Genomic DNA, 17,255 nt, shown 5'->3' with positions numbered 1-17,255 from the left:
ACCCACAGGCAGATTGGTTCCAATATTTTTCACTTCAAACGAGATAATTCACCACCTTTCGAAAATTAAGCATGGGGATGGCATGTTCGAGCCTACCTCTCTTCAAAACTCCAATTTGTCGAAGAAAAATCCAGGCTTTTCTGCTCTGGAAGGTTGTTTCTGTGTTTCCTGTAGAAACGCCTGTAGAGTGCGACAGGTGGGAATTTCTTTAAGAAACAGCAGAAATCTCGAGAAACCAGGCAGAAATCTTGTAGAGGACCACTGGTTAACTGATCTGGAAGTGGTGGACATGTGCTTCAGTTGACCGCAGTTGAACAAAGAGTGGTGAGAGTTTCAGCCAAGCGTCGTTTAATTGCAGCGTGATTCACGTGAGAGAGTGAAGTGGCCAAGTGTACGTGGCCACATGCAACTGGAAGTGTTGTTCCTGAACTGTGCGTTTTCCCCCTGTAATCACTGCCATGAATTGAACTGAAGTTTAACCGGCCAACACTCCTGGTTGCTTTAATTTTCACGTAAGTCAGCTGTCCACATGTACTGCGTGACTTCCAGCTGAGTGCTTGCTATATTCGTGGCTCAATTTCACCATTCCATTCGTTCATGCATTTCTTTAATTAGATTCATGCAATAGAGGAACAAGTTTTAGTCACATACCTGAAGTCAAATGGCTGTTGTGAAGTGCTTTTTGCTGCTGCATGCTCATATTCTGCTGCTGCATGCCTGGATCCTTTGGTTGCATGAGGGCTTGGCTGATGATTTTTGGTTGTTTTTCCTTGTGCAGGTGTCCTCTGACCAGATCTAAGCTGCAGGCATTTGTTTCCACGTTCAAATCTGCACCTTTAAGCTGCTGCTGCTGAATTTTCACCGGACCAGAACTTGTTTTCGCCATTGCTTCCAAACGGTGAACCGGATTGATCTGAAACTTGCTGAGCATGTTCCTATCATCATGATGCACCTCCCATAGCAAAATCGTGATCAATGGATGCACAAATTTCGAGAAAAATGGAAAATGGCTGAAGATTTCAGAGATCAATTTCTCGGAAACCGTGCATCAGAATCGGCTGAAACTACTTAGGTAGGCTACTATCACCCATGTGCATCTCCCCATGAAACAGGTTTTGAAACGGATTTATGGATATGGAGAAAATGCAAAAATGGCTGAAGGAGATGGAGACTGATTTCTTAGAAACCATGCACCGGAATCGGCTGAAACTGCTCAGGCATGTTGCCATCACCCCTGTATGATTCCCCGTAAAACGGTTTTTCAAATGGATGCATGGTTTTCAAGTTAGGGCAAAAACAAATTCTGTTCTAAGTATTTTTGCTTCAAGGCATTCTGCAATTTTGTTGCATGGTATGAAAAATGAACGGTGGCTGTGATGCAGGTATGGAGATAATGGAGGAGGAGTTTGAATATTGCAGGAGGACTTCTGAAACCTTGAGGAAGCTACCATGTTCGCCAAACCGCCTTTTTGAAATCCATTTCTAGCTTCCTACAATTTCTACAGGAACTTCCTGTAGAAGCACAAGGTAGAAGCACAATGAGGTGGAAAAATGATGGAGAAAGGCGAGCGATGGACACAGAGGTGCTTGCAGGCCTAACTAACAGATTCCCACCATCCGATTCCCTTTTAAAATTGAATTTGGTTCGTCCAAAGGTTCTACAAGATGTTTCCTGTAGAAATTCAAAACTTCCTGTAGAAAACACAGTTTTCATAAAAGAAGCACAATGAGGTGGAAAAAATGATGAAAAAGGGTGAGGAATGGAAACATGGATGCTTGTAGGCCTCATGGACATATTCCCAGCCTCCGGGTCCTCTTCGGAGATCAACTTGGCTTTTTTGTAAGCTTCCTGTAGAAGACACAAAACTTCCTGTAGAAAGCACAAAATTCCTTTGTCTTTGCTTTGAGTGATCCTCCTGACCTGCAATGTCCTTCTTACAACCTGCAATTATCCAATGGAAATTAGCTTTATTTTTCTTTTCTTTTTCTCTTTTTTTTTTTTGAAAACAACTAGGGCGCCTCATGGAGGTTTTCACCCTAATTGCCTGCCTTGGGCGCCTCCAAGGGAGGTTTTCACCCAGGGATCTTATTCTTTTTTCTCTTTTTTCCCAACCCATTGACCGCCTCATGGAGGTTTTCAATCAATGAGCCAATCTAAGGTGCCTCCAAGGGAGGTTTTCACCCAAGGATCTTATTCTTTTTTCTCTTTTTTCCCAACCCATTGACCGCCTCATGGAGGTTTTCAATCAATGAGCCAATCTAAGGCGCCTCCGAGGAGGTTTTCACCTTAGATTTTTATTTTTCTTCTTATTTTCATTTTTTTCTTTTTTTCTTTTTTCTACCCTACCCTACTTGAAAAACAAAACCATTTTCAAGTATAAGAATACTTCCAATGGAGCCATGTGCACATCGAGATTAGAGACAAGATGATGTGAAGGCTCGAAATGCATGCTTTGATAGCGATCCAGATTTCAGAGACAAAATGATCTGACTTTGAAGGGAACAAACATAGCTGAGGAAGAGAGTATTGTTACAACTTAGTGACTGTCTGGAACCATATCTCAATATAGCTTTGATATCCTTGGTCCTTTTGCTGATCTGGGTCATGTTTCATGTCACTTTCTACTATGACTTCCTCATCTTCCTCTTTTTGCTGATCTTTCTCTTGAATACATGGAAGATTTGATGGTAACCATGAAGGATCTTTCTTTATCTCTGCTTCTGATGTCTTCTCTTCATCAAGTAAAGCCCATGGTTCTTTGATTTCATCTTCTGAATCTTCTTTTGCCTGATGTGGTCCTTCAATGCTTTCAATATAGTCTCTTTTTTGCAATACTCTTCCTGAGCTATGGTGAAGATCATTGAGCTCAAGAGCAGTTGTTTGGACATGTTGTGCCTCAGCTTTGCAATTGGGTTGAGCTGCTCCATGGTATGGTTTTGGAAATGGTGGTACGGGTAGTTGAGTGGAGGTGTGTATTTGAGATGGATGCGGATGGGGTTGTGGTTGGGTAGGCATTTGGGGTTGCCTTGGTGGAGCAGGAGGCGATGGTTGTGGATGAGCAGGTGGTGGAGGAAAAGAAGCGGGAGGAGTGTTGTATTGGGGCATCCACCCCTGATGAGGTGCATTCCACTGAGGTTGTGGCCGAGCATAAGAGTGAAATGAATGAGCAGCTGGTTGGGCATAATATGGATCTGTGAAATAACAAGGAGGAGGTGTGAACCAGGAAGGATGAGTAGGGGGACCCCAAGAAGGCATGAAAGTGGCTTGATAGGGGTCATAATAGGTCTCGGGTGTCCCTTGCAGTTCCTGCTGGTAAGATCTGGTTCATGTGGCCTCCTTTGGTTCATATAGTAGAGTGATTCAGTGGCTCCTTTTGCTCTCTGATATGCAGCTTTGATTCTGGGTAAGGAAGGGCACTGATCCGTAGGATGGTATTCTTCACAGACAAAACACACTTCTATGGAGTACAATGGACATTCATTCCTAGGATGCTTTCTAGTGCACCTAGGGAAAAAAATGGCCAAAGCCCTCTTGGCTTCTTCTTGCTTCTTTTGGATCCGCAAGGTATCCAGTTGCATGGCAAGAAACTGCCTCATATCACTCTTGAAATCTTCGATCTGATTTGCAAATTCATTTTTGGATAAGGTACTGCTCCCAACATTTCTATTTGCAACCATTTGCTCCAGAGGAATGTTTTCTTCTTCTTCTTCCCTTGAGGTTCTTCAGATATGTCTTGCTATCCACGTAAGGGTTCTTTAATCATAGCCATCGAAGAAGAGAGAATGTTGGTTGTGTGAAGCAGTGGGGGTGTTGTGCAATCATTTTTCTAACTTATCTCTACTCCTACAAGGCATGAAATGAAACACTTATAAAACCTATGACCTAGTTACTTCACTCTAATCTGACCTAACAACAAAAGGAAATGAACAGAAGTTTATTCGAAGTGAAATACGTGAAATAACTATGCAACTAAGCAATCATAAACTAAAGCATGCAATCAAAACTGATATCAAGTTCGACAACTAAAAATCCAACACTACTAATTGCATGGTGAAGCAAAAAGACAGTGTTTTTGTTGGCAGCAAAGTCACATTGGTCCCAGCTCATGATTCCACTGAGGGGGAGGTGAGATCCAAAGTACTTGGTAGACTTTTTCTGAATATATTCCCTGTGATTAACTAATCAAGTAAATCTGAACATGAAGAACCTTTTTAATCATCAAGAGCAACTTAAATAACAACACAACATTTAAATCTAAATAGCAGATTTTATTCTAAGAATGCAGCAAAGACACATGAAAGTAAACAAAGGAGGTATTGGGCGCTTGAGATGGGCCCAACCCCAAGAGCTATAGCCTCCTAAGAGAGATTTAGAGTTGGTGCAAAGCTGGATTCATCTTTATTGAGCAAGAAAAGAAGAGTTACATCAAAACTGTCCACAAGGAGAACTTGAAAATGAGCTGAAAGCAAAGCTAATCTATTGCCTAAAAATCGAAATACAAACTAGCTAACTTCTGCCTACAAAATGACTAACCACTAGCTACAAAATGACTAACCACTAGCTAACCAAAATGAGGCCCTAAGCCTTCTTATTTATACAAATTGAGGACCCCAACAGTCCTCCTAAACTTTAGGGACTCGGCTGCCCAAAACTTGTAGTTAATAGCAATCCTACTTGACTTGCTTGGCTGCCCTTGTGTTAATTGATTTGGTGGCCCTTGAACTCCAAGCTGATGGTGGAGAATTTGAGGTAAGGGCCCATAAATGAAGGGGACACCTTCCTAAAAATACTCTCCATGAATTTGGCTGCCAAGTGCTCATTTCAACCATTGATTTTGTCTCCAAATTGACCAAAAAGGCTACACAAAGCACACATTAGAGTTGTTGGCACAATGACTAACCCAATTCACTCTATTAGCATAAATATAATCAAAAACATGCAATAAACTAATGAGAATGGTGGATTAAGTCGAATTAGGAGGTTGAATGAGCCCAAATAATTATCCATTTTTGGGGCTCATCAACAGGTCTTCCTATGGTATCTTGCAGAGATGGTGTTTGTTCTGGATGTGTACTCGGAAAACATCATCGGGACAGTTTTGAAAAACTTGCCTCTTGGCACGCCTCAGCCTCTTTACAGCTTGTGCATAGTGATTTATGTGGTCCACTTCCAGTTGTGTCATTCTCTGGCTGCAAGTATTTCTTAACTTTCATTGATGATTTCTCCAGACGCACTTGGGTATACTTCTTAAAACTAAAGAGTGAAGTATTTAACACATTTTTGGCCTTCAAGGCCTTTGTTGAAAAACAATCTGGACATCAAATTCTTAAGCTAAGATCTGATAATGGTGGAGAATATGTTAAAAACACATTCATTAACTTTTGCACTGAGAATGGAATTCAAATGCAACATACTGTTCCATATACTCCACAACAAAATGGTGTAGCTGAAAGGAAGAATCGCACCTTAAAGGAAATGGCTAATTGTATGCTACAATCTAAAGGACTTGGTCTTAGTTTTTGGGCAGAAACAATTAACAGTGAAAATTACATAATAAATCGCACTCCTACTAAGGCTTTAAATAATATCACTCCAGAAGAAGCATGGAGCTCAACCAAACCAGATGTAAGTCACTTTAGTGTTTTTGGTAGTGTAGCGTGGGCCCATATTCCAGATGAAAAGCATAAAGCTTTAGAACCTTAGAGTGAAAAATGTACTTTTGTTGGATATTCTGAAGATGTCAAAGGCTATAGACTTATTCCATTTAAGTCCAAAAATGTTATCATTAGAAGAGATGTAAAATTTGATGAAAATATATCGGCCTGCGAGCCTAGTCTGGCGGATGTGCCACCTCTCCCTATCTCTTCTACTTTTGAAAACATTTCTTCTTCATATGATGAAAGTGAGGATGACAATCCTCCCCCACCATCTCAGGATCCTCCTTCAGCTCCTCAGCTTCCAAAATGGGTTCGTGCTACTCGAGATGCAGCAAGTGATCTTGTCGGTGATCCTAGAGATCAGCGACACACACATTCTCAGTTTGACAGAGCCTCTTCTTTACTGGCTCAAGCTCTAGTAAATTATGATCCTGACACCTTTGCAGAAGCTTCAGGCCATCCAGATTGGGAAGCAGCTATGAATGAAGAATATCATTCATTATTGGAAAATGATACATGGGATCTTGTTCCTCCACCAAAGGGACGAAAACTTGTTAGATGCAAATGGGTTTACAGAACCAAGTATGGACCAGATGGGAAAGTTGATAAACATAAAGCTCGTCTTGTTGCTAAAGGTTTTTCACAGGTTGAAGGCATTGACTACACTGAAACCTTCTCCCCTGTTGCCAAAATGAACTCTATCTGCCTTGTTCTTTCCCTTGTTGCCTCGTTCAAATGGGAAGTCCATCAGATGGATGTTAAATCTGCCTTCTTGCATGGGGACTTGCATGAAGAAATCTATATGGAACAACCTATTGGCTTTATACAAACAGACTCCAGCCTTGTATGTCAACTTAAGAAATCCCTTTATGGTCTCAAGCAAGCTCCTCGAGCTTGGTATGCCAAAATGGATAGCTTTCTTTTAGAATTTGGCTTTTCTAGGTGTCATTCTGACAATACTGTCTACACCAAGAAAGTGGGCATGTCTCTTATCATTCTTGTTCTTTATGTTGATGATCTTATCCTGACTGGTAGTGATCCCAACCTTATAAACCATGTGAAGTCTAGCCTTCAAAGGAAGTTTGAAATGACAGACTTAGGACACTTACATTATTTTCTCGGTCTTCAAGTCTTGCAATCCAAGGAAGGTATTTCCCTTTCTCAGTCCAAGTATGCCTGTGATATTCTACACCATTTTCACATGGAAGACTGTAAGCCAGCCCCTTCTCCCTTTCAGTCTGGAGTCAAACTTTCAGTCACTTGTACTTCTCCTGAAGTTGATGCTACCTTATACCATCAACTTGTAGGAAAACTTTTGTATCTAACCCATACTCGTCCTGACCTTTCCTTTGTTGTTGGCCTTGTTGCTCGGTTTATGCAAAACCCACGTGAAAGTCATTGGAAAGCAGCTAAAAGAATACTTCATTATGTTCGAGGTACAGTTCAGTTTGGGATTCATTACAGTGCCGAAGCAGCTCCTCTATTGGTTGGTTTCACTGATTCTGATTGGGCTGGTGACCCTGATGATCAGAATTCTACTGCCGGTTATGTGTTCACTCTTGGTTCAGGACCTATTACATGGGCTTGCAAGAAACAAGGTGCCATTTCTCTTTCATCAGCAGAAGCAAAGTATCGTGGTGCCGTAGAAGCTAGTAAGGAAGCCTTGTGGCTTCGTCAGATCCTGTCAGAGTTTGGCTTTCAGCATCAGCATCCGACTACACTTTGGTGTGATAATCAAAGTGCCATTCAACTATGCAAAGATCCAGTCCAACATCAGCGCAGCAAACACATTGAACTGCACATGCACTTCATCAGAAAGCTCATTCACGACCATGTTCTTGAAGTGCAATATTGTTCAACAGATGATCAAGTTGCAGACATCTTCACAAAGGCTCTCACAGAGGCGAAGTTCACTAAACTTCGATTTATGGTTGGAGTTCAGGAAGTTGTCACTAAGGGGGGATAGGCTCTAGTGCCTCCTTCCTTCTCCCATTGTGTCATATTTGTAAATCCTTCAATCCTATCCCAAGTTGTTCTTAAGGGGGGATGTTAGGATATTCCGACACGTAGGAAATAGTTAAGTACAACTTGGTCTAGTATAGAGTTAGGTATAGAGTTAGGTAAAGTGTGTTTCTTTACCTTGTACATTTTGTAACTTACAATTCGACGGTCACGATATGTAGTGATCCGACGGTTCATTCTCTCCTCGGTATTACCGACACTTGATCCGTGGCTTGACACCTGATTGGTCCATGATTTCTATTTAAAGCGCATGGAGGGTCATTTGTAGGGTAATCCGTCTATGAGAGAAGCTTATTTAAATTTTCATTCTTTTATTAATAAATTACCTGAAGTGGCCGCGTTGGCTCAGGCTGTGGACTGTTTCCCTCTTTGAGGGTTTTAACCATGTCAAAAATACTGGTGTATTGATCTGTGATCTGGCTGTGAGCAGTGTCCTTTGGTGTTCTGTCTGAGGAACTTTCCCTATAAATTCCTACAATTAAGAACTAGCATAGGTCCATCTTAATTAATGATCCAAGTGATGAGAGAAAGAAAAGTGACTAACAATGATAGAGGAAAGATAGAACATGATTCTTTTAAGTTTTTCACTATTGTATTTTCTTTGACATGATAGATCCAAAATCTATGTTTAATATTTTACAACCAATTGAGTTTTTTTAATTTAGATACTTTCTTAAATACAATACAATGGGATCAAATTTAAGAGAGAGTGGGGGGGAGAGAGAGTGACAGAGCTAGAGGGGAGAGAGAGAGAGAGAGATGGTGGGAGAGAGAGGGAGAGAGAGAGGTGGGGAGATAGAGAAAGAGAGAGGGTGGGTGATGGAGTTGGAGGGGGAGAGAGAGGGAGATAGAGAGGAGGGGAGATAGAGAAAGAGAGAGGGAAGAAAGAACAAAGACATAGAGAGATAGAGGTGGAGAGAGAGAGGGAGTGACAAGGGAGAGATGGAGAGAGGAGAGGAGGGAAGAGAGAGAGAAGGAGATGAGAGAGATAGGGAGAGAAGGTGAAGAGAAATAGAGAGAGGGAGACCCAAAGATGGAGAGGAGAGATAGAAGGAGAGAGGGAGGGAGATAGTGACAAAGTTGGAGGGTAGAGAAAGAGAGAGAGTGATGGGGGGGTAGGCAAATGTCGGTGGAATAAAAAGGAAGAGAGAGAGAGGGAGAGAAAAGGAGTTGTAGGGGGGGGAGAGATGGAGGGAAGAATAAATACATAGAGAGAGAAAGTTGGAGAGAGATAGGGAGTGACCAGGGAGAGATGAAGAGAGAATGAGGGAGAGAGGAGAGCAGGGGGGGAGAGAAGGAGAGAGAGTGAGGGAGAGAAGGGGAAGAGAGAGGGATGGAGAGGAAGAGGGAGGGAGAGAGAGATATATAGATATGGAAAGAGAGTGTCTTTGGTTCAAGGGTGATATATAGATACAAAGAAAGAGAGACATAGGGAGATAGAGATATAATTGGAGGGGGGAGAGAGGGAAGAAGAGAGATAGATATGTGGAGAGAGAGTGTGTGTCTTGTGGGAGGTGATATAGAGAGATAAACAAGGAGAGATGGATGGATATATAGATGTATATGGTGAGGGGAGAGAGAGAGAGAGAAGAAGAGAGAGACATATAGAGGGAGGGATGGGTAGAGAGAGGGGGGAGAGAGGGAGGGTTATAAACATAGAGATAAAGGGGGGGGCAGGGGGGGGAATAAGAAATAGAGACAAATATATATCTATCTATATATATATATATATATATTGTATAATATTTTATAACCAACCTAGATCCATCTTAACCATAGATCTATCAAGCGCCGAAAGGGATCAAATATCTCGAGGTACAAACCTTTCATCAATTTTTTCACTCAAAAAATAGGTTTTCACCTCGAGGGATTTGATCCCTCTCTGCGCTTGATAGATCCAAGGTTAAGATGGATCTAAGTTGTTTCTTATTTTAACAATGTTGATAGTTAAAAGAAATATATGTTTCTTTATATTCTAGATTATGGTTGACCACCTTCTTACAATATCTTAATCTTTTCTTATCTTCTATTTTTTTATTGCACCACAATTTTTTCTTAAATTTAGATGAATAATATTTTTAATATGATAATTATTTTTCATAGTGACTTTGTCACAACCCTTGGGGTTTTCACTTGCTTGTGTTCAAACCTTTTCATTGTCACCCACCCTAAGGGATGGTGCAACATTACCTTGCTTTGGTCGTAGGGTTTGGCCCAGCGTGCGACAACCTACAATTAGACTATGCTTCTCACATAAAGTCCACGCATAACTATGCTAGAGACTACGAATGTTAGTTGTGCAACCAATTCTCCACCCAACCTAGTTCTACTATCATTGAGACTTCCCCAACCAACCTAGTTCTTCTAATAATGAGACTTTTCCAACCATGTTCCAAAAGCTTTCAATTATTATTCATTTCAACACCTAGCCATTTTCATTAGTGCATAAGTAAACAATAAATATCCCAAGCACAAAGAGACAACACACCAAGGAAACACCTAAGGTAGGTTCCTAATCCTATTACTTGAAGAATGAAACAACAAAGCACAAAAGGGGAGCCTATCCATTGTTTGTGGCTCTTTTATAGTTGATAATGTAATATTTGATGAACCTACCTTATTTCCACATTACATGTCCAATTAATGCTAGAAGCATTGGCAAGTATACCTCTTACAATGCTTGTTTTTCAGAGACAAGGTTGCCACTATCCAACTTTCCCACTTGAACTATAAGCTCTTGAACACATAATTGTTTTACCCTTAAACTTAGCTTTATCTAGGATGATTTTTACTTTTTGATTGCATCCTTTATTTATACTTGGAGTGTGTTTAACCATTTCTCAAAGATAGGGTGCCTTGCTCTATCTCCAATGTAAAGTGGACCTAAGCTTGCAATTGTCCAATCCAAGATGCTCCTCGTCATACTGTCCCTATAATGATAGTCGGTATCGTAGTCGAAATGAGGAAAATTTGATGCTCTTCACTACACTATCACTATTGTAATAATTGGTATCAGAGTTAAGATCACATACAAGTTTCAAATGTTCTTCACCGCTATTTGAGATGGTATCAAAGCATAGATTAGAGTATGATGCATGAAACTATGGCCATTAGGAGTTGGAGGTGCGAACTTGACCAGTTTGGTGATGAGACAAGTTGGGAGTTATGGTGGCTTGGTGAAGAGTTCGATATGCATAGTTTGTTGTGCAGAAACTTTCTAGCACCAGGATGAGACCACCATAGGTTTTGTACAATAGATTGGAGGATGAATAGCTCCTAGACTTTGAGAGAGGGGACAACCAAGATTATGGTTGTGAGGTTTGATGCATATTGCAGTTTGAGATGGGCTCTCATTCTCTTATGAGCCAGAAAACATGGATAAATGTGTAGGTTGTTCAAGGGCTAGTCGACCTGAGATTGGCTGGTGTCAATGACTTGGACAAGGGTGATTGATGAGGTAGACTTGTATAGGATGAGTTGTGTTTGGCAATGAGATGGATTGGCCAGGTGCCCATCATGACTTAAGGATTGAGACCATTTGGGTGAGATCAATCGAAGTGGAAGGGACAACATGTGAGATTTCAGTTTATTATGAGGTTTGGTTGGATATTCTTCATTGGAATTCACCATGATCCAAGATCATGAATTCTTAGCGTCCCAAGAAGTGTAGCCGGAGGGGGTGGAGCCATTGATGGAGATATGATATAGCTAGAGAGAGAGAATGATGGTATTGAGATGATTTTTGGCTTGGACCAATGGTGTTCAAGATGACAGATTGATTGGTTTGTGGTCGTGACTAGAAGAGCCTTCTTGGGGATGCATGTGGTTGTGGAGCATTTTTTACTTTTTGATGGCCTTTGAAGGATAAAATCGAGTGAGTTGAGTGGTTTGAATATATATCAATTTGGGCATGTTCATGGATGAGATGTGACACTTTGGCATCTGAAGATTAGAGTCAATATGTTTCATTCACATGATCTAGTGATGGAGTTGGGTGGAGTTGGTTGCAACTATCATGAGGCCTTAGTGTGGGATAGTTGGGAAAGTAGTTTGATTGAGTAATGGAGACTTAACCATCACAACAAGAGTTGTGTAATGAGATGATCAACAAGATTGATTGTTTTTAGATATGTAGCATGGATCATGGGAGGTTTGTTGATAGTACCTTAGCACCAAGAGATTTCTTAAGGACATGGATATCTTTGGAGATCGCTTGGCTTAGAGGCCTTGGGTTGTACATGGATGGGTTGATGAGGCAAGTTGGACCTTTACTTCATTGTGTAGATGTGAGTAGCATGTTATCGTAGCTAGGGAGAGATGAGGAGTGGAGAGACTCGACTGATGATAGGAGCAATGGATTTGGATTGCCTCAATGATGCATTGAAAGGGTACAGTTGTGGACATTGAGATTTCATGAGAGGATTGCATGATTTATCTGGTGATTTGTGAGTTTCAAGATCTCTTCATGGACTTGGGTGTGGAGAATACAATGGAGTTTCTAGATGGACTTTGTCTAGAGGTCTTTGCTGGTAGTAGGGCATGGGATGCCTTTGAGTGGTGTGGATGAAGTGATGTTCCAAAGGTGCATCACTTAGACACTGTGGGTGAGATTTCTTGATAGAATTTGGATATTGATGATATTGATTGTGGATGAGTATGTGATGAGAGTGTTGGAGAAATAATTGGTGATTACATGAGGATGTGCATTATCATGAGTTAGACGTAATGATTAGATAAATCACCCAGCTAGTTCAAAGCAAGGGGACCAGCAGTCATGAAGACATGACAAATATATGTTGGAGTATGACAATAGAGTTCATAGGTGTCTCAACACTTGGAGAGTTTTGGTGGTCAGCATGATGCCAGTTGTGGCTTGAGACATTATAGACAGAGATTAAAGGGAGTTGTCCTTCCACAAATTTGGGAAAAGCAAATAGTTGAGGCATATTTTGATTGATGAATTCATACCAAGAAACATTTAGGGTTTATCATGGAGATGGAGACATTGGATTATGCATATTTGGAGTTTTGGTGATGGGTTTCTATATTGGTGCTTTAATTGGTGACTTGACGGCTCAAGTTATTAGTCAGAGTGTTGCTGAGGACGACGATGATTTTGAGTGGGGGAGGATGTAAGGCCATCAAAGATATGATCACACAAACACATCACATTGTCCTACATTTTGGTTGGGCACACTGGCATGTTGAGGCATTCAGTTGAATAACCCACACAAAATTTGGGTTTGCTCACCTGAATGAATGTGTAGCATGGTTAGCTCAAGGAGTTGGCATATGGAGTTAGATGAGAGTTCGGTTGATGTGTGTCAGCCCGAATTAATCAACTAGGGTGATGGAACGATGGTTGTGTGAGCTATAAACGCATGCAATATGTGTGTCAACTCATGTGCATATGCGTGTTAAACAATATCGGTTGTGTGTCAACTCGTTTGGTTGCAGGGGTTGGCCAAACAATGTATGTGTTGCAGAGTTTATATGGGGTCAACCATAAGGTGAACTAACATGAATAACTCAAGGGTTATGTCCACCCAAATGACATGACGATTGATATGGTCACCCACCTACCCATATATATAACCAAGTGGAGTTCGGTTGGAAAGATAACTTGGGTAGATAGCTCGGTGGAGTAGATTTGTTCTTGTAGGATCATGCGAGATGGGTCTATGGTGACAACACAAAACCACATGAAGACATAAAACGAACGTGGGCACAGACCATATTTTGGTTTTGTTCTACTAGGACCTTATAGTGAGGGTGTGCACATAACTAAGATGGGTATGCATGGCAACATCACCATCACGAGTTTTGCGACAATGTTGTGATGTTTGGAGGAAATTTGTAGTTTTTGTGACTAGGCACACATAAGATGATTTGTAGCGTCTAGTCACACATGGGTGAGATCGTGTGTGATTGGCGTGCCAATATGTGGCATGAGATATGTGAAATGTGTGGCTAAAAGCATGCATGAGATAAGAAAGATAGAGTTGGGCATGATGGTTGGGTGTGTGTCCTATGCCTTAGATAGTCCTTGAGAGTGAGAGTGCATGATGGCTGAGCTAAGCGCATGATGATTGAAGCAGACACGACAATGGGTGACTAGAGATGATATGTGGGTGTATGTGTGGGAAATTTCTATATGAATGGACAAAAGGCTTGGGTTGGCCTAGATCCATGGCCAGGAAGTGGGAGAAATGCTTTCATCTCGCAACATTTAATTTGTTTTCTGAGGGATCGTGGAAGGATAATTTTTTTACAGATTGTAAACATCAAGAGAACTATACTGTGGAAACAAGGTTGGATGACTTTAGAAGCTCTAAACTTGTTGGCCTTCATTCATGTGGTATGGAATAGATTTATAGATAGTCTCTCTTCTTCTCATATCAAGATCTTGGATAGTCAGGATGAACTAGTTTGGACACACTCCCCCTATGGAACATATACTCCAAACTTGGGTTATATTCATTTAAACATTCAAGATATGGAGGTGGATCCAGTGTGGTAGTGGAAAGGATTGTGGAAATCAAAATGTCTAGCTAAGTCAAAACTATTCATGTGGTGTTTGCTAGAAAGTAAGGTTCCCACTTGGGATATTTTGTAGCATAGATACAAGGCTAGTCCAGGGTGGTGCTCACTATGCAAGAATGTTGAAGAATCTAAGCCTCATATTTTTCATTCATTGTTCTTTTACTTTTCAGATGTAGTCCCTTTTTATGTCAAGGTTGAATCCTTTTTGTGTGTGGGATGGCCCAAATATAAACCAACTTTGGGAAGAATGGTCTCAAAATCCTAAACCCGCTTTTTCAAAGTGCTGCCATTTATCATTTATTGGGGAGTATGGATAGCTAGGAACAAGGCTGTCTTTCAATAATCTCCTTCCTTTCCAAAAAGAATTGGATTGGAAAGTTTGGCTATTTCAGCACACTTACCTCAATCCAAAGATGAGGCACCAATCAAATCAGTGATTCAGGAAGAGTCGAAACAAAATATCCCTTGGGGGTATTTTGACGGTTCCTCTCAACAAGGCGGTATTCTTTGTGGAGGAGGCTTCATTTTTCATCTCTCAGTTGCAGTTTGCTTCAGAGTTGAAATGGGGTTTGGATCAGGCACAAATAATCTTTCCGAATATTTAGCCTGTAAAAGTCTCTAACCTTTGCCAACGAAAAGGGATGTGATTAGATGCAAGTCTATGGGGACTCTATGCTTGTTTTGAACTGGGTCAAGGGAGCTTAGATTTGTTGCAATATCTTTCTTTGTCCTATCATAGAGGATATTATTTGCACTAAATCTCATTTCCGATTTTCACATGCTCACATGTTTACAGGGAAAGAAATCAAGAAGCATACCAACTCTCTAAAGAGGGCTTTGCATTGGAATGAGACCTATGGATAATCAGTGAGATGCAAGGTAATGATCATTTTCAGTATTATCACAGACCATATATGGATGGCTTGCTTGTTGATGGAACACCTTAAGAAGTGTTCAGTCCCGATTTTTGGTTCTTAATCTTAGTTACTTATATATTTATGCAGCATTTACTTATACTCTTTCATTGTAATACATATAATGTTTCATGATCCAGTCATGAATTTATATGATATGAGAGCATACAATCCTTTTTTGGTTTAGCAAATTGGATTCAGTTCCATGTGGATACATTCTCTTATGTAATTTTTTGGTTAAAAGATGTAAAAATTAAACTTTTTGTTTTGATAAACAATTAAGAATGGAGTGTTTACTCTTCTTATAACTGACAATCAACAAATGTTAGATATTTAGATCCCATGATAATACCTCTATTTTGCAAAAGCTATATGCAAAATGTAATTTCAGTTCCTATGAATAGAAATTGCAGTTTTTTCTTAGGAAAAAAAGTGGGTCAACTCAAGAGCACATAAGGGGTTGACCTATATAACCCTAAGTCACTTCATTGTGCCACACTCTAGTTCGCCACACAAAACAAACTTCACACCATCCCTCCATTATATTGTGGCATATCTCCCTTGTTACTTGGCTCATTTCCTCCTCGTAGTCACGCTACGCAACCCATGTCAACTTTGGTGGCTAACACTCCATGTATTGCATTGTTAGCACACAAGAAACCCAAGGCTCGAATCAACTCGCTAGTCTCTTGGCCCCATAATATTATGTCCAAAGTTCATGCAAGATAAAGGGAGTAGAGAACGAATTTGGACACAAGATTGTGAGGCCAAGAGACGAGCAAGCCGAGTTGAGCCTTGGGTTTCTTGTGCACTAACGATGTGGTACATGGAGTGCTAGTCACCCAAGTTGACATGGGTTGTGTAGTATGATTGCAAGGAGGAAAGGAAGCAAGTAACAAGGGAGATAAGACACAATATAGCAGAGGACTGGTGAGAAGTATGTTTTTTGTGGTGAATTGGAGTATAGAATAGTGGTGAACGTTGTGCACAAGTGTAGAACCAAGGGTACAACATATGTTGGACGTGAGCTCATACAGGTTGGGTCGAGAGCTGAAATGGTCAATTGTTTTTGTTTTTTCACCAATACATCATTTTCTAGGGCATTCAGGTGGCACAACCTATGAGCCTTAGCATTGTATGTTGTCTCAATTGTAGGTGAATTGAAACCTAATTGTACACATTATTTTGGTTTATGATTATTTCAGTGGAGTATTAGGCCAAGGGTTGCTTCGACCATATTCTTGGAGTTGCATATTTTGGTATGGTAATTTTTACAGAATTAACTATTGTATTTGATAAATCACATGATAAATATACTCTTGGTTTTGGATTAAGTTTGAAATTTCGCTATATAGCTTAACTAAGACATATAATACAAGTGTTTATTTGTGAGGCATAGTCTAGGTGTAATATTGCTAAAAGCGGTTAAGTTGTCGGTGAGAAATACATTGGTGTTGCATGACTAGAGATCACAGGACACCTAAAATGGTGTGAAGTCTATAGGGGTGTGACAGGTGGCATCAAAGTAGGTCACCACGAAGTTAGTATCAGAGGAGGACACCATGAAGGTGATTTTGGATCATCTTTTCCAATAACACCTTTATGGTGACATCATCTGCAAAACAACCCATAGAATAACACCCAATGAACCCCTGGACCACATGCATTGTCTTGTAAGGAAAGGAACAGTCTAACACCAAGTCAATCTTGTGTGTTGTCTGCATGTCCGTCGTCCCAACAAAGCACTCATTCCAAAGTGTAGAGTACGTCTACCGACTTATTGAACCCAAGCTATCAAACCTATGAGACTTCGCACAATTTAAGGTACCCTTTGATCTCTAGTCATATGGCACCAGTGTGTTTCACACTGTTGGCTTAACCACTTCGACAATACTACACTTGTACTACACCACCCAAATCAATAGTTGTATTATAGCACAATTTCAAACTTAATCCAAAACCAAGTGTATCCTCGTCACGTCATTACCACATATAACAATTATGTCGTAAACATTATGCAACACCAAGTGTATGGTTGCAACAACCCTTGGCCTAATACTCCATCAAAACAATCATAAACCAAATGAATATGTGCACAATCAAGTTATGGTTCACTTG

Source organism: Pinus tabuliformis, chromosome 1_1, assembly GCF_031772625.1.
Source record: "Pinus tabuliformis cultivar Carrire ecotype Pingquan chromosome 1_1, CPIR1, whole genome shotgun sequence".
Classification (NCBI taxonomy): domain Eukaryota; kingdom Viridiplantae; phylum Streptophyta; class Pinopsida; order Pinales; family Pinaceae; genus Pinus; species Pinus tabuliformis.
Note: the sequence above shows the minus strand (reverse complement) of the source record.